The sequence below is a fragment of the Cebus imitator genome, unplaced genomic scaffold (assembly GCF_001604975.1).
Source record: "Cebus imitator isolate Cc_AM_T3 unplaced genomic scaffold, Cebus_imitator-1.0 Scaffold255, whole genome shotgun sequence".
Classification (NCBI taxonomy): domain Eukaryota; kingdom Metazoa; phylum Chordata; class Mammalia; order Primates; family Cebidae; genus Cebus; species Cebus imitator.
In genome coordinates, this window is record NW_016107570.1 from 1,653,168 (window position 1) to 1,671,092 (window position 17,925).

The 17,925-nt window shown below is 39.3% G+C and overlaps 1 protein-coding gene and 1 pseudogene across 2 annotated transcripts in view; both read right to left on the minus strand.

Moving 5' to 3' along the window:
- Positions 1 to 17,925, minus strand: part of PDE4D (phosphodiesterase 4D) — a 1,550,946-nt gene that overhangs the window by 1,482,284 nt on the left and 50,737 nt on the right. The window lies entirely within an intron of this gene.
- On the minus strand, positions 7,975 to 13,648 carry LOC108283068 (annotated as a pseudogene).

Genomic DNA, 17,925 nt, shown 5'->3' on the forward strand with positions numbered 1-17,925 from the left:
TTCTCTGCTCAGTCCCCTTTTTGAACCAGCGTATGGGCGACTTCCCGTGGCTCCAATCGCTAGCCTAAAGGGCCCCCGGACCGGTGTATTTTGTACGGAGAACCGCGGCTCCGGGGCGCCGACAAAGCAGCCGCGCGGGGCAAAGCCGCGGCACTGGCCGGCACGGCCGCGCTGGCCGAAACAGCCGCGCTGGTGACCGTGGAGCACCTCTGCCCGGGAATTTCCTAGTCTGTGGGCAATTAAAAACACGGCGTCCACTCACCCTCTGCGCTTTCACTGGGAGCTGCAATCCTGAGCTGTTCCTAAACGGCCATCTTGGATCTATATATGATTATTTAATTAACCTATCCCCAGCCTAGGTTGGACAAACTGAATTCACAACAAACTGAAAAATGAGGATTAGTTGTTTTACTTGGAGAAGAGAGGGACAAAAGGTGAGCCATTTAAAAACATAATTTTAACATGAGCATTTCTTTGCGGAACAATTAAATGAGAACACAAGGTTAGGGACCATAAAACATGTATCTACACTTTAGTTTATATCAAAATAAGTTTGGGAAAATCACTTAACCTCAATTTGCCAAAAGTTAATTAGGGGCACTATTACACTTGTTTTATCTCCCACAATACAAGAGTATGACACAAATATAAGTTTCATTGACCTAGCCAAATTGAACTGGATAAAGATAATTGGTCATATACATGGTGATATCTATCTTTACCTGCAGAAAATAAGATGGACCATTGATTTGACTATAAATATATAAATGCTGTCTTTATGTCTTTAAATGGGTATATTAGAATAAGATGCTTCCCCACCATCAACCTGCGGTTCCCTGTGAGATCACCTGGCCATTACTATTACTATCTCCTACATATAAATGAGGAAGCAGAAGCAAAAATCATAAAAATAAGTTGCCCAACATAGAAGATGGGTCAAAAATGGAATTTAGAATCTTCAAAGCATTGAAGATAGTGCTCTACATTAAGTAAGCACTTAACATGTGTTCTTGGAGCAGACTAATGAACTGATACCCCACAGTGCAGGAGATCAGTAGGCCTCCTAACTATGGTAGACAGAAGGCCAATGTCTTATCAAAAACCCTAGATGCTTATCAATGATAGACTGGATAAAGAAAATGTGGCACATATACACCACAGAATACTATGCAGCCATAAAAAAGGATGAGTTATTGTCCTTTGCAGGGACAAGGATGAAGCTAGAAACCATCATTCTCAACAAACTGACACAAGAACAGAAAACCAAACACCATGTTCTCACTCATAAGTGGGAGTTGAACAATGAGAACACATGGACACAGGAGGGGAAACAACACACACTGGGGGGGCTGGTGGGGGTGGGGGGGCTAGAGGAGGGATAGCACTAGGAGAAATACCTAATGTAGATGACGGGATGAAGGATGCAGCCAATGACCATGGCACGTGTATACTTACATAACAAACTTGGATATTCTGCACATGTACCCCAGAACTTCAAGTACAATAAAAAAAAAATAATGCTCAAATGTGATGAAAATTACATGAGGAATATATTTCTGCTACTGGTTTTGATCACTTTTAAAATTGTTTTTATTGTATATAATAGTTGTACATATTTGGGGAGCACATGTGATATTTTGATACCCTGTACACAATGTGTAATGATCAAATCAGGAAAATTGGGATATCCATTACCTCAAACATTTATCTTTCCTTTGTGATGACCATGTCTTTTTTGCCCGTCTCTTTTATTGGCCTCTTTGCTGCTTCTACAATAACACACGTTTGCTCCAAGTGAGTTCAAAGCAAGCAATATATTCATAATAGCCGAGGCCCAAGTTGTAATTCTAGTCTTGCCAGCTCTCTCAATAACTACAGGCCTTTGGGAAGTCATAATAAATGTCTTTATTTTCCCATTCTCACAAGGGATTAAAGGTTGAATTCGACCAAAAGGAAACTGATATTAAGGATGTTGGAACCACCCCGTATCTCCCAAGGGGGAAAGCTTGCAAAGGTTTAAATGGAGTTGAGAGATTGTTAAAAGCCAAAGAATTCCCTTTTATCTCTATTCCATGGGACCCTCAGCTATACTGCTGGACTCTCTCCAGAGCCAAAAGGGGGAAACTGGACCAGTTTTACACTATTGGCTCAATAGTGTCTTGTAGCACAACTTATAAGAGCATCTTTACTGACCAGAATGTCTTGATAATGTTTCACTAGATTTGTTGAAAAGTTATGCTACACAAAAGTGAACCAGAAATATGATTAATATTATTAACTATGTAATGACAATAATAAAGAACTCTTCTAACTGGACTCTCAAAAGCCCAGGGAAAGTGACCAAATAGTTTTTCTCAATAGCCCAAAAGACAGTCCAAAGAGTTTTAAGGGAAGTTTCAAATAACAGCAAAAATTCATATTTCTTATTCCTTCTCTTGGAAAGAATTAATAAGCAGTTAAATGAGAAATGAAAAGAAGAAAAGTCTCAGGACTTGGATATCCTATAGGCAAGAATACACAGCCCCTGGAATTTCATAAATGTCTGAGAAAACACTAAAATTTACTTATCCAAAGAACCAAAGACAAAATCCATAATTCTCTTCAACTAATTTACATGTCATCTCATTTCTCAATGATTTTCAATGTAATTTATCACATTGAATTACATTTTGAACAACATCGGAAAAATGTTGGACCGTAGATGCATGTTTTCACTTCATTTTCCATCAAAGAACCAACTTAATCTGCAGGGCATTATGAGCACATTACCCACCAACAGCCCACCACATGTCTGCCCACCTTCGGAAAGCAATGTATATCTTATCTTCATTTGACAATTCCACAAACATTTCACCAACCCAATAAAAGGCCCGGGGTAAAGAAGACAATGATATGAACCCTGTCTTCAAAGAGTTTAAAATTTTGTACAAAAGATATGTTTGCATGCCAAATTAATATAACATGAAGCAAAATCTAATAACTGCCACAAATGAGATTTTTAAAAATTCAAACACCTATGGCATTTCAGAGGAAACAGCTACATTATGGAAGAGGGAACATTTCTTGCCATTTTAAAAGTTACTCCAAAAAGTATTTCCGATGATTAAACAAATCTGAGAAAATAAAGTATCATAGCTGAAGGAAGAAAAAAGAAAATTAAAAAATTATTTAAAAGTAGCATCTTCATGTTTTCATTCAACTACACACACCCCAGAAAACATAAAATGAGGCCAAATTTCTCCAGTCAAACTTTGTCCATTCTCTGTGAGAAAGCTAGGTTCAAATGCTGCCACAATCTTGAGATTAAAATGAAAAGTGAAAGAACCTTACATCATTGTACATTTTTAATCCTAAAGGTAATCTGACCATTGTACAATGATGGTCAGATTACCTTTAGGATTAAAAATCATATTTTATTTTTTCAACTAACACTGTAAACATGCACAGTCAGAAGCCTCTTACCTTTGCTGTTTAATTATCCATCTGATTGCACCTCAGATCAGCTCTTTATAATCCAATTTTCAGAAAATGATACATCTATTTAAATGCACATGTAGCTTGTTTGTTCAAGTAGAAAGTGACCAAATTCTCCTAGACTGGGAAAAGATTGGCACGTTTGCTTGTGCATATCAGATTATTTAGTTGCAAAACTGGGAATTATTCTACAGATGTGAATGGATTTCTAATTTATGTCACAAAGGAGAGATTATGCTCTTAGGAGAAGTTATTTACTTACTCATTTTCCTAATTTGATTTCAACACACACGAGAATTTCAAGTCAGGAAAGTATTGCCAACAATGCTTCACCAGAGACAACCGAAAAGCGATCATAAATGTCTTATTAGCTGTAAATAATGATAAAAATCAAATCTTTGGGAATATAATTACAGCTGGTCTAGCCTGAAGGGTTTTTACATTTATATTAGCCAAAGTAAATTACAGTACACTAATTTTAATTTATAGATTAAAATAGGTTTGTTGTACATGTTGCCATAAATTTCAAAACAAGAAAAATCAAGAAGGATCACCTTCTTCATTTTCTTCGAAATTATTTTTCCAGTTGTAACGTCTGCAACTCCTCCTTTTCTGCCTGTTAACAAGTGTATTTCTCCTTTCTAACTTTAAATACACTACCCTCTGCATCAACTTGTCTAAGCTTGTTTCTCTATAGTTCTTACTGGCAATTTTGAAGCTATCTTTTCATGATCTTTTGAGGAAACAACATATAAGGGCACCTGTATTCTTTTATGTTCATGTCTCCCCCTTGTTTTCTTTCCTTGGTGCAACAGAAGCAGACATGCATTAGTCTATAACTTATGGTGGCTTACTTATTATTTTTACCTTCATATATTCAGAAACTATTTTTAAGAAAAGGACTAGACTGAAAAAAATCAGAGCTAGAAAGCCTGGTCATTGTGTGGGCTTGGACAAGTAATATAATTCACTGGACCTGTCTTCTCAGGTACAAAATGAGGGTGACTCTGCAAGAGGATCAATCTTCAAAACTGTGACAATCCTGAAACTGTATGACTCTCTAGCTCTTTGACTTGGGACTTCAAACTTGGATGTCATTTGTTACCTTAAAATATGGTTGGTCCAATTGGGGAAGACAGTGTGGTGATTCCTTAAAGATCTAGAACCAGAAATACCATTTGACCCAGCAATCCCAACAGTGGGTATATACCCAAAGGATTATAAATCATTCCATTATAAAGATACATGCACATGTATGTCTACTGCAGCACTATTCACAATAGCAAAGACATGGAATCAACCCAAATGCCCATCAATGATAGACTGGATAAAGAAAATGTGGTACATATACACCATGGAAAACTATGCATCCATAAAAAGGAATGAAATCATGTCCTTTGCAGGGACATGGATGAAGCCAGAAGCCATCATCCTCAGCAAACTAACACAGCAACAGAAAACTAAACACCACATGTTCTCACTCATAAGTGGGAACTAAACAATGAGAACACATGGACACAGGGAGGGGAGCAACACACACCAGGGCCTGCTGAGGAGCAGCAAAAGGAGGAAGAGCATCAGGACAAATAGCTAATGCATGTGGAGCTTAATACCTAGGTGATGGGTTAATAGGTGCAGCAAACCACCATGGCACACGTTTACCTATGTAACAAACCTGCATGTTCTGCACATGTATCCTGGAATTTAAAATAAAATTTTTTAAAAAGATGGTTGTTCCTTCCATTGGTAAATATAAAAACAAAGACAAAGTGGCACATACATGAGCAGGGAGTGTAAACAAGAAGAGGTGGGGAAGAAAGTGAGACAGAGAAGAAGAAGGAAAAATGAGGCAAGGCAAGAGAGGCAACACCAGAGACAAGGCAGGGAAATGGTAGGGAACAGGGTGAAGAATTTTAAAAAGGGAAGATAATTTGGGAAAACAGAAGAGTGTGTACAGTAAGAGAGTTAAAGAAGAGGTCTAATTAACAGCATACAACTAATTATAGGGTACAAAATTTTAAAATTCTTGCATGCATTTTTTGCATGTCCACAAATATCTACAGTTGTTAGTTTCTCTCCAGAAAGGAAAAGCAAAATACTTGGATATTGAAGTGCTGATTTTAAATGTGTATAAAAATTTGTGAGGAAACAAAGTTATTTTCGATTGTGAATTTATTAAACACAAGATGACATTTTAAGCCATCACATGTTATCATTAAAAATTAGCACAAGAGAAATTCTAGCACAGGGCCCAGGATGTAGTAGGCAACAATACACCTTAGAGAGAGAGACAAGGGACATGAGAGACAGAGGAAGGCTCTGTTTTAAAATAACTCTTCCTGATCTTGAAGACTAATGGAGTTAGGGAAAAAGGATAAAATATGCCCACGTAAAATTGCCTGGACACCGAACAAGTAGCCAATATGAACTACAATAAAAAGTTAAATAACTGGAAGTCAACTAACTAGAATTCTCAATTTGCTAGAACACACACATGCACCTTTAGAATCCAGTATTCAAGGAGACAACTATGCAAAAAAATAAAAGATTTCAATGTTCATGAAATCATAACAGCAATTACTACCACCACCATTAGCAACTCCTTAGGAATGTCTCTGGAGAACACTCACATCTAGTACCCACAGCATTCACGTCCAGAGAACAATAACCACTGTCGCTCGTTATGCAGACCAGGAGGCCGCGCAAGGATTTCTGCGGTCAATCCGAGTTACTCAAAGTAGTGCGTGCACTTCATAGCATCAGTTGACTGCTCTAAATGGTTTCCCACTGGAGAGTTTGAAATTTCAGTCCATGCCTAAAATTTTTGGAGCCAAGAGTCTCGAGCCAGTAGCCTACTCCCTTCTCTTCTCTTTCGCAACTTCAGTTCTTTTCTGCAGTGAGAGGCCTTGCACACACTCCCAAGAACACCTCAGCCCACACATCTAAGATTCATTCACAGCCCCACATTCTTTGGTCCTAGGAGTGCACAACGTAAGTGCTACAGTTCACCTTTGGGACACGTGACCCCAAGAGAGGCCCACGTAAACCCTGGAAGTCTTGTTGGGTTCACTTAGGCAGGAATTGTGGCATACCAAGTGGTTTAGAAGAGGGAATGGGGTGCTTTGGAGTGAAAATATACGCATGGCTCTGCAGAATCCTCTCCACATAAGGCGTGGCACAGTGGAGGAAGACCAGCAGGGCCCCCTAAAGCAAGTGACATAAGGCAAGAGCTTCTTTCCCCAGGTTTAAGGGTGCTGCTGTAGATACAGCATTTCTGCCTTAATCTGGGTTAGCCAGGAAATCTAATTAGACATATCTAATTCCATGCAGCCAGACTGAATAGTATTTGCTTGTGCTATACAGTGAAAATAAACAACCTAAGCACTAAAATTAGTGTAACTCAGATGGTCAAACAATTTTGGTTTTAATACTATGGAGTCCCTGCCCCATTTATAAAGCACAAGAGAATGAATTTTCTTCAGCAATAAACCTCTAAATGGGGAAACCCTTTTCCCCCTCCTGTTTTCTAATGTACTTCCAAAAGTCTCATCTGCCATAAGCGTTCCCTGAAACTTTGATTCAGAGTTAGAAGGCGTGACCTGAATAGTAAAAGAAACAGCTTGGAAGGATTTAGGCACATTTCCTTACTTCTCTGCTTCCTCATTTTTCCTGTCCTTAGAACTTAGGCCTTTTGAAGGATGTCTGGAAGTGTTCACAGCATGTCCATGTGCTTCTGCTACCTCAGTCTTATTTTTATTACTATAATATCTCTGAGTCCTCAAGAGTTACCGTTATTCTTCCTATGTAGGAGTGAATAGCAATTCCATTTCAGTTTTTCCAGCTGCTTCTTTATATTGTTCTGCCGCATGACTTCAAAAAGATAGGAAATCCTTGAAATCCTAGAAACCTAGACTTGGAGTCAGAAAGCACAATTCAAATTGTAGTTGTAGTGCTTAGTAGCTGTGAGGAAAGTGTTTAACTCTTTGAGTCTCAATGTCGTCTGTAAGATGGGGACGTGTTTCAGCAAATACCAAATCAAATCCCTTTCTGGGAGAGCAAACAACACAATGCTGCTTAACAGGCATTGATGTAAGCATTCGTGGCAGATATTCTCTGCTTTGGAATGTCTCTGAGCAAGGTCCTATTCATTTGTTTATTCAGTTAACAAATAATTTGTTGAGCACCTAATACGTGTCAGACTCTCAACACTTCGGGAGGCCAAGGCAGGGGAATCACTTGAGGCTAGGATTTCAAGACCAGCCTGGCCAATATGATGAAACCCTGCATCTACTAAAAACACACAAAAAATTACCTGGGCATGGTGTCGCACACTTGTAGTCCCAGCTACCCAGGAGGCAGAGGCAGGAGAATCACTTGAACCCAGGAGGCAGAGGTTGCAGTGAGCCAAGATGGTACCACTGCACTCCAGCTTGGGCAAGAGAGCAAGACTTTATCATGAAAAAAAAAAAAAAGGAAAAGAAACAAACAAAGAATGTGTGTCATGTTGCTTGCTTAGATTCTATCTATTTGCAGCATTTTGAAATGAAGCCTGTCCCTCTCCTGGCTTCATTATACATCAAAATTCCTGCAGTTAAAGTTTTTTCAAGACACATAGGTCAGCACAGTCACTAAAAAATTCTCCCTTGGGCTTGACAGAAGAGAATTAAAATATAACTGGACTTCATCAAGTCTGGTTTATCAGTTTGTCATGGGAGGCTGGAGTTGGTAGTAGGGATAAATTAAATTATTAAGAATGAAAGTTTCCAATGGTGTAAGGAGAGACATGGTAGTGAGCAGCACATCAGGTAATGAGTGAGCACACGCACCACACACCAGGACTCATTGATACTTATGCTGCAATCCACACGTGCACCTCCTCAATATGTCGCCTCTGAAAACCAAAAATGTAACAAGCAACTGACAGAAGAGTCATTCCCATTCAGTTGAGTCCCTAATTATAGCCAAATAAAAGACTAGGTTCTTTTAAGCTCGAATACAAAGAGCACCTTTCCAATGGACAACTAACTACCCAAAGCAGTGTGATTTTGGGATGTGTGTGTGTGTGTGAGTGTGTGTTTGTGTGTGTATGTACACATTTAGTTTTATTGTAACAAAGCAACTTGTACACTTTTAACATTTAAAACTCAGCATCATCTTTCCTTTCCAGTGAAACAAAATTTAAAAATAAACAGGAACAAAATTACAATAGAGAATGTCAATTTGTCAATTCCAAATAAGATACTACAGGTTCTGCTGAATCTCCTATTGACTGGCAGGCCTCAAGTCATCATTAGGAGAGAATTTATTTTAAAAGTGTCATCTTAAACTGCAAGGATGTCTGTCAAATATCACAATAAATAAGCCAAAGGAGAAGCCATGTTGTCAAAATGCCCATTTAACCCACCCAAATATCTCAAACCCACCCTTTGCTGACCTTCTATAATCCCATTTTTTTTAGGTTTTTTTTTTTCGTTTTTTAAACAAGAGAAAGTAGACATGTTGGTAAATGCTAACTGTCCATATTCACATAGAGACACAGTGTACTCTCTAAGCCCAATATACAGAGAAAGGAGGAAAAAGCTAGAATTTTATGCACTACTACGCAAGGGCCTACACCCTCCAGCTTCCAGCAGAGTGAAGGGAGCAGGTTTTCTTTTTCCCACAGAGCTTGGTGGTGTTGATTCTATACAGTTTTTGTTCGGACAGGAAGGGATAAAAATGAATTTCAAATAGGAAGGGGTAGAGACACTTTTCTCATTGCATTCTGCTCAAGGTATATCCCCCAAAATAAGTTGAGACCATGGTGTAGAGAAAAGAGACCTCAAGAATAGGGCAGCTGAGCACAAGAGGGGAAAAAAAAGACTGCAACTTGCTCCCAGGGACTGGAGAAAATTATTAGAAAAGTAGGTTGGAACCCATCAGTGTTCTATCAGTGTTCTTCTCCTTCATCCTCCTCTCCTTCCTCCCCTTCATTAGCATCTTCATCTTCTTCGCCTTCATCCTCACCCCCTTCTTCATCGAAATCTCATAATTATTCCTCCCTCCTCTTCATTATTATCATTATCACCTTCTTCTCCTTCTCCTTCTTCATCATCCGTATCGGGAACCAAGTAGTACTGTCATGAGTTTGGCCAAATATAATCTCTGATAACCTCTCCTAAGTCATCAGCACCTGTATCAGAATAGTCAGTAAGCCTGGTAAAAATGCTGGTTCCTCATGCTGCCTCTTCCTGCCAGTTTAATTCTGCATTTGACTTGAATGTTTCATCAAATCCTTTGCAGATTTCCATTTGATTTCAGTAGACTTTGAAGATGTATCACCACTCTCATTCAGATGAAATTCTTTGCAGAGAACTTTATTCTCAAAGTAAGGATTTTCATCAAAATGAAAATCTATTCTGTAACCTAATTTAATATCTTCAAATTCTGTCACTTCAACCCTGGTCAAATAATGCAGTGCCTCTTTGTCCTCCTCCCCAGGCAGCGCAGGCACTTGTAGATGGGTGACAAATGTTGTTACCCAAAACTTTGGGATTTTGGCGATCAATTCTGACCTCTTCTGAAAAAAAAAAATGGTTAGCGGAGCTTGTTATATTTCTCTTCTGCTTTCAAAATCTCCTCACTGGCTTGTTCATTAAGTCTGTCTATTTCATTTTGTACTTCATCAATGTGTTCAGTTGCTTCTTGCTGTTCTTTTTCTCCCTTCTTCAGCAAGCCTGCAGAGGCTGATGTCTCCTCTGGTACCAGAGCAGGAGGTGTTCTTGGTTTCTTCTTTTGAGATGGTAGTGGAGACTGACATTTGGGGGCCAGTCTCCTTGCTCATCTGGAAGTCGGCAGAACATTCTGGTATAAGTTTTATTGGTTACAAGTGGGGAATAACACATGGGTATTTGAAAGATTCTTTTACACTAGCAATCCAATCTTAATTAATGGAGAAAATGTCCATTTTTAATTTTATAAATGCAGAACCATTTTTTTTAGATGAGGGAGTCTCACTCTGTCACCCAGGCTGGAGTGCAATGGTACAGTCTCGGCTCACTGCAACCTCCACCTCCTAGTTTCAAGTGATTCTCCTTCCTCAGCCTCCTCAGTAGCTGGGATTACAGGCATCTGCCATTATGCTCTGCTAATTTTTGTATTTTTGTAGAGATGGGGTTTCACCATGTTGGCCAGGCTGGTCTTAAACTCCTGACCTCACATGATTCACCCACCTTGGTCTCCCAAAGTGCTGGGATTACAGTAATAAGCCACCAAGCCTGGCTGGAACCATTTATAGAAATGGAAAAGACATAGCTATGTGGGCCCCTAAGGAAGTTAATCAACCCACCAAGATAGAACAGGAGTTTGTAAACATACCATTGGTGTTATTGTTTGACAATTTATTGTATAATAGTTAGTTCTTTAACAAATGACTTTGATTTTCCCTGATCTGCATTAATATTAGAAAAAGAATGAGTCCTCTCAAAAAAATGGGAGAAAAATGCAGAAAATAACATTATTTTTAACTTTTTCTCCTCAAACACACATCTTCTCCATAAGCTTATGATTAGTGAGAGAAAGAGGAGGAAAATCAGGCCTCCCAGAGAGTACATAGTTAGGGGGAATCCCTGCCCCAAACATGCATGGGCAGCGCTACCATGTTGTACAATCTCACTCATAACTCTTTGTGAAATGTACCTCCAGGACTGTGCAGTGCACGATCTGCCTGCTGTGCACAAGGACCCTATCTACAGAGCACCCAATAATCCACAAAAAGGAAAGTGCACCTAGCCCAGGGAAATAATGTGCTGCCCTGTGAGCTGGTTCTATCCTAAGGGAGTCAAGGAAAAGAAAGAGAAAGTATTCACCAACTGTAATAATTAGTCAAGATTCAGAAGTATCAGGGAATTGTAAAATATTTGATTCTGTAATCACATCAGAGGAAAGCCTTTCCATTTGACTGATTCTCCAACAAACCAAATCACAGTGGAAATGGCTGAGCAAACAGTTTTCCTATCTTCATGGTCACACATGGTGGAACATACCATCAAACAAAAAACCATTCACCAGATTTTAATTGATGAAACACACTGGGAAGAGGTGCCTTCCCTTTGGTTGACTTTTAAAACATTAACCCATGTATTTTAAGTTTTTCTTTCAACATGAAAAATTGAGTTGTTACCTTAATATATGACATTTAAAGACAAGGGTTTTCTATCAAACCAGATGAAGAATACCCCTGGACCCCAGTCTGGTGACAAAGCATTATTCACATGAATAGCGTAGGAAGCTTGCTTTACTTGAGATGCTCAAGGATGTGTTGGAATGAGGATCTCTGAAAAGCAGGAGTGAAAAGGACAGGACCACTCTAGGGCCAGGTAGCCCTCATCAGCGGGCTGATGCTTTAGAATGCCCCTCTCCTGCCCTCCTCCACCCATACCTCCCCATGGAACCAGCAGTCTGCAGGGGTGCGATACACACCCAAGTGCAGGGACAACTTCCCTTCTAGACTGTTCCCCAGGCACAAGGCTCTGGAATTTCCTGCTTTAAGTGGTCCAAAGCCATCTTCCAGGGCCTGTGTGGGTCTTTACCCTCCCAAAGCAGATCAATTCACGACAGTGTGTACACCCCTAGGCCTGAGGGGTGGTCATGGGCAGCTAGTGGATGTGGGTCTGAATAAAGTTGAGTGAGCAGTCTGGCTCATCTGCACACATTCTTACAAGGATCCTCCATTTGCACAGTGGAGCCAGGGCAAGAAGAGAAGGAATAGGTTGTGGAATAGGGGGATCTCTTGTCCTGGGCCCTCAAATGTTAGGGGTGAACCTGGAATGGGATAAACCACATAATGAAATACATACTGTTTGGTGATGTAAAGAAAAATCTCCTCTCTGTTTCCTGACCTCACAGTGACCATATAAATGCATTATCTGAACCAGGACAGTGGGGAGCATGAAAGGGATCTTAACTAGATGGGACACCAGCTCAACAGGTGAGGCCAGGAGTGTCTTGCAAATGAGGACTGCCTTGCAAACTAGAATATAAAGTCATCCCAGCTATATCAAACTGTAGAAGAGTGTCTTCCCTTATGATGATCCTTCACTACCCTGAGCCCAGAGTTCCATAAATCATTGCCATCCATTAGTATCCAGCATTTTCCCCACATTGGGTTATTTTCCTCATTAGAGAGTGTGTATGTTTGGTGTGCCCAAGAAGTAAATAAAACCTCATTTTTATCATATACAACAGACTTTGGGCATATAACAGAAAGCATCGGATGTGGTTCCAGTTTTTGTAGTTTCCCTTCAAAGTTTGTTCAATCTGTTAAGTTTGTAGGTTGACATTGCAAATAAAAGGAGTAGAAAATAAGAGGGAAACCCATGAAACCAGAGAACCATCAGAAATCCCTGCAAACTCACCAAAGAAAATTGGATCTAGGATTCCTGCAGGAGGTCGAAAATCAAAGATAAATAGTAAATGAAATTTTAAAAGAAAACATTGTAGATGGCCTTTTCTGGAGCCCAGTCTGCGCTGAGCCTGTGAATATAGGATTTAATCAGGACTAATCAGTGCAATCCAGAAGTGCACACCCTAGAGGAGGGAGTTTCTAGGAAGGTCTATGGCCACATCCTTAACTTCTAGTTAATGTGTCTCCCATGCTGCTTCTTGGCAAATTCCAGTAGCCTGATTTTATCTCATAGCTCTTGCACAACACACACACAGACACACACACACACACATGCAAGTCCTACAGTGCTTCCAGCCAGTGCTACTGTTCACCATTATTTACACTAGCAGTTCTTAAAGATGACCACACATCACAGTTATCCTGGGAGCTTCTCTAACATATAGATTCCCAAGCAGCTCCCCACAGAGACTGAATTGGGAGGTCCTGGGTGAGGCTGGGACCTTTCTACCCTTAGTAAACAAATCTTTTGAAAGCAAAACATTCTAACCCCGGGAGAAGCTCTACTAGAGCAGTACAGGCCGAATTCCATCTGACCGGCATGCAGTCATGCTCTCATGCTCTGTTTTTCTCTGTCTATTCTTACTTTGGGGTCTTCCCAGAAAGAGCTGAAGATGTGCTGCCCAACACCATGGAGACGAAGACCCATAACAAACAGCTGTCGTTTTCTGCTATGGCCAAGCTCCAACCAGCTGCTAATTCAAACATATCCTGAAATGTTTCTCTATTCATTGACATTCATGAGAAACTACTTGAGCTTTATTAAGAAATAAAAGTACACATATGCAACAAGTTAAGAAAATTTCCTCTTTTTTATTGAGTCTTTAGTTTCTAAGCCAACAATAAAAGTGTTCTTTCAAATGAAATTTTAACCTATTTCTTCCTTCTTTCTCTCTCTCCTCTTCCCCGTCCCACACACAAACATATAGTGATCTGTGGGCTTTTTGTTAAATTAGTGATTCTCAGTGACTAGAGCCCCAACCCTTCCAGAAGAATACATCAATGTCTCCAGGAAACCATGTAATTTTTCTGCTTGTGAAAATGATCCAAATGTTTTCAAAGGATAAGAAACACTGCCAGCCTTATCTTTGATTCATCCAGAATATGGATAAGAGAAAATTATAGCAATCAATCAACTTGAATTTCATGTTTTACAAATGGTATAGCGTAATCAAAAATAAGCCAAAATTTGTAAGCAATTGGCATAGAAGAATAAATAAAATAAGTAAGATGAGAGAAATGCTATCAGGTAAAAATCCCTCCTTAACAGTAGAAAAGCAGATCATGGAAATTCAGTCATTACTCTGGATGTCATCACAGTCAAAATCAGCTGCTAAGTCAGCTGTTGACTGAGCAGAGGAAGTTAGAAAAACTCTACTCCTCTGGCACAGTTTTGAAGTTCAGAGATACTTGGCTTGGTAAGGCAATCAGTGTACTGATTGCTGCTTCCCCTGGGAGCAGTCATTGCATGTCTCCTGGGTTATTCCCATAGATTTCAGGGATAGGGCCATTACAGGAGAGTCCCCTGATCTTGGCTGCCGAAAATCTCAACATAGCACAATAGTGGTGCCTCCTCGCCAAGAGAGCAAATCAGTGCCAACCATGGTATCCAAATTTCCACTCATGATACTGATGTAGCATTAAAGCGTATAGGGCTGTAAAAGCGAAAAAATAAAAAGCAAGCCCAGGCCAAGCATGGTGGCTCATGCCTATAATCCCAGTACTTTTGGAGATCAACATGGGAGGATCGTGTAAAGCCAGGATTTCAATACCAGCCCAGATAGCAAAGTAAGACCCCTTCTCTATAAACTTTTTTTTTTTTTTTAGCCAGGCATAGTGGCACATGCTTGTAGTCTCAGCTATTTGGGAGCCTGAGGTGAGAAGACTGCTTGAACTCATGAGTTCAAGGCTACAGTGAGTTGTAATCACGCCACTGTACCCCAGGCTGAGTGACAACACAACTTCATCTTTGAAAAACAAAAAATGAAAATAAATAAATAAATATAAGTTCCAGACCTGAATGTGGAAAATACACCCACTTACTTCCTGAAATCATGCCAAGCTGAAGGAATATCTCTTCAATATATTAGTCCTTGGCATATTATTATTTCATTAACTTAACATCTCATTTCTCTTGTGCTATTGTTCTTTTCACTATGCTTTAGATCATTTTCCTAAAATAGTTTAAAAGTGAAAATATTCACCTTCCATAAATCATGACTTCTATAAATCATAAGACATAATATATGTATTATTCCACTTGTATAAGCACAAATTTGTCATGAACTAGCTTGAAACAAAGTTTGGAAGGATGTGCATGGCGACATTCACGTTGGTTAAGATGATCCAAGATTCCTGTTACTTATCTCTTTTCTACTGGAAACATTTATTATTTGCATGCTCTTCAAGCTTTAAAAAAACGGGTGGGAAATACTGAAGTTACTTACCAATGGAAGCTATCAACATCTGACATTATAATTACAGATGCTCCTTATTAGGACATACCCCATTGTAAGTTGAAAATATCATTAATTCAAAAATATATTTAATATACCTAACCTACCAACATCATAACTTAGCCTAGCTTACCTAAACATGCTCCAAACACTTACATTAGCCTACAGTTGGGCAAAATCATCTAACACAAAACCTACTTTATAATAAAATATTGAATATCTCTTTTAATTTTAAATACTGTACTGAAAGTGAAGAAAAAAGAAAAGAAAGGGCAGAATCAACTACAGAGAACAATGAAGAGGCAGAATAAATTCAATAGGAAGGGAACAGTTTCTGCTGAGTGCATGTAACTTCATACCATCATAAAAATGGTTGAAAAATTCTAAGTTGAACCATCATAAGTTGGGGACTGACTATTTCAAAACTCTAAGAACAAATGGCTTACGTTAGACTTCTGACTATATCACTTCTTTGTCTATTGTTACCCATTATTTATGTTATCTGCCATTGCCAAAATCCATCCACTAGGTTGAATGGAAGTATTTGTCAACAACCTTATTCCAAAACATAGGAACAAGATGGTCGTAAATAAGAGGTTACTTACCCTCCTGAAACAGCCACTAATTCCACAAATTATCTGCTTGTTGTTCAAGACAGAGACCCTCACAGATTAAGGAAATAAGGATTTCTCCTATCAATGAATTGTAACATTCATTCAATTAAAAAAATACTTGAAGCCACAATTGACATTTCAATTTTATAGTTCTTCTTGCTCTCGCTTTTCCTGGAGATTGTACAACAGGAGGCAGATACCAAATATGTTCCCTACGAAAATTTAGATTGGCTCTATTAATCTCTCTCTGACTTCAAGACAATATTTAAAAATAAATGTCTGGCTTAACATTTTACAAATGCATCTTTTTAAACATTAATATTTTTTCTGTGTACCACAAGAGAGAAACTCTGTATTGAGAATCTAAGTCAGGATTGATTCAATGAGATTAAAATCACCCAGGACGGCCTCTCTTCATCTCCACCACTTGGGAGCTTTCTTGAACACACTTTGGAGTTCATTATTACCTAGGATTGTCTCATCTTCAAGATCTGACATTTTGGCATCCTCCCGTCTGCCAGTCTCAAATTTTTCAACATGTTCTACTCTTTCCCTCCTGTTGAATTTATCCTGCCCCTTCATTGTTCTCAGTAGTTGATTTTGCTCTTCCTTTTCTTTGTTCTTCCAGTTTTCTTAAATGGGGATACAAATTCCCAGCCCAACTCCAGCCAGTATAGGGCCTCATCATGGAAAAATAGGGAGTATATATTGTAGATATCTATTTACTGATAAATGAATCACCTACTACTTTATTTTAATAGATCGACACTGGAATTTTAAATACTTTATTTCATTATTTATTTATTTATTTATTTTCAAGATGGAGTCTTGCTCTGTTGCCCAGGCTGGAGTGCAGTGGCATAATCTTGGCTCACTGCAACCTCTGCCTCCTCCAGGTTCAAGCAATCCTCCTGCCTCAGCCTCCTGAGTAACTGGGATTTTAGGCATTCGCCACCTCATCTGGCTAATTTTTGTATTCTTAGGAGAGACAAAATTTCACCATGTTGGCCAGGCTGGTCTCAAACTTTTGACCTCATGATCCACCCACCTTGGCCTCCCCAAGTGCTGGGATTACAGGCATGAGCCACTGCACCTGGCCCTGGAATTTGAAATATTTTAAAGTTAAAACTTAGGACTTCAGAATTTTCAAACTTCTAAGAGGCCACTTTGAGGGTCAGAGATACATTTTCCTTCTTCTCTGTCATGATGGATATTTCACAGGAAAAGTTTGGAGCATTAACCTAACTTATTCAGCCTCCTCTTGCCTTCACATCCTATGGTCAACCATCACCAGCCAAATTCTTTCTGACCTCTGAGATTTCCTAGTACTCTTAACCTTCCACTAAAAGCCATACTTACGCTGACCCAATCCATTTCTTCTGCCTTAATTCTGGGGTGTCACATTTTCTGTATTAGTCTGTTTTCACACTGCTATAAAGAACTACCTGAGAATGGGTAATTTATGAAGAAAAGAGATCTAATTGACTCACAGCTCCCCAGGCTTAACAGGAAGCATGACTTCGCTGGGGTTGGGGGGGTGGTCTTAGGAAACTTAACAACTGTGATGGAAGATGAAGAGGAAGCAAGCACATCTTACCATGGCAGAGCAGAAAAGAGAATGGAGATGTGCCACACACTTTTAAATGAACAGATCCTGTGAGAACTCACTCACTATCTCAAGAACAGCAAAGGGGAAATCCGCTCCTGAGATCCAATCAACTCCCACCAGGCTCCTTCTCCAACACATGGGGATTACAGTTTGACATGAGATTTGGGTGGAAACCCAGAGCCAAATCATATCCATCACTAAGGAAAGTTTCATGATAATACCTTGTAGAACCAAACTAGTCAACCAGTCCAAATGCTGGTCTTCACTAGACTGTCCCCTTTTTCATCTCTAATACACATCCTAATTTTTTTTTTTTTTTTGAGACAAAGT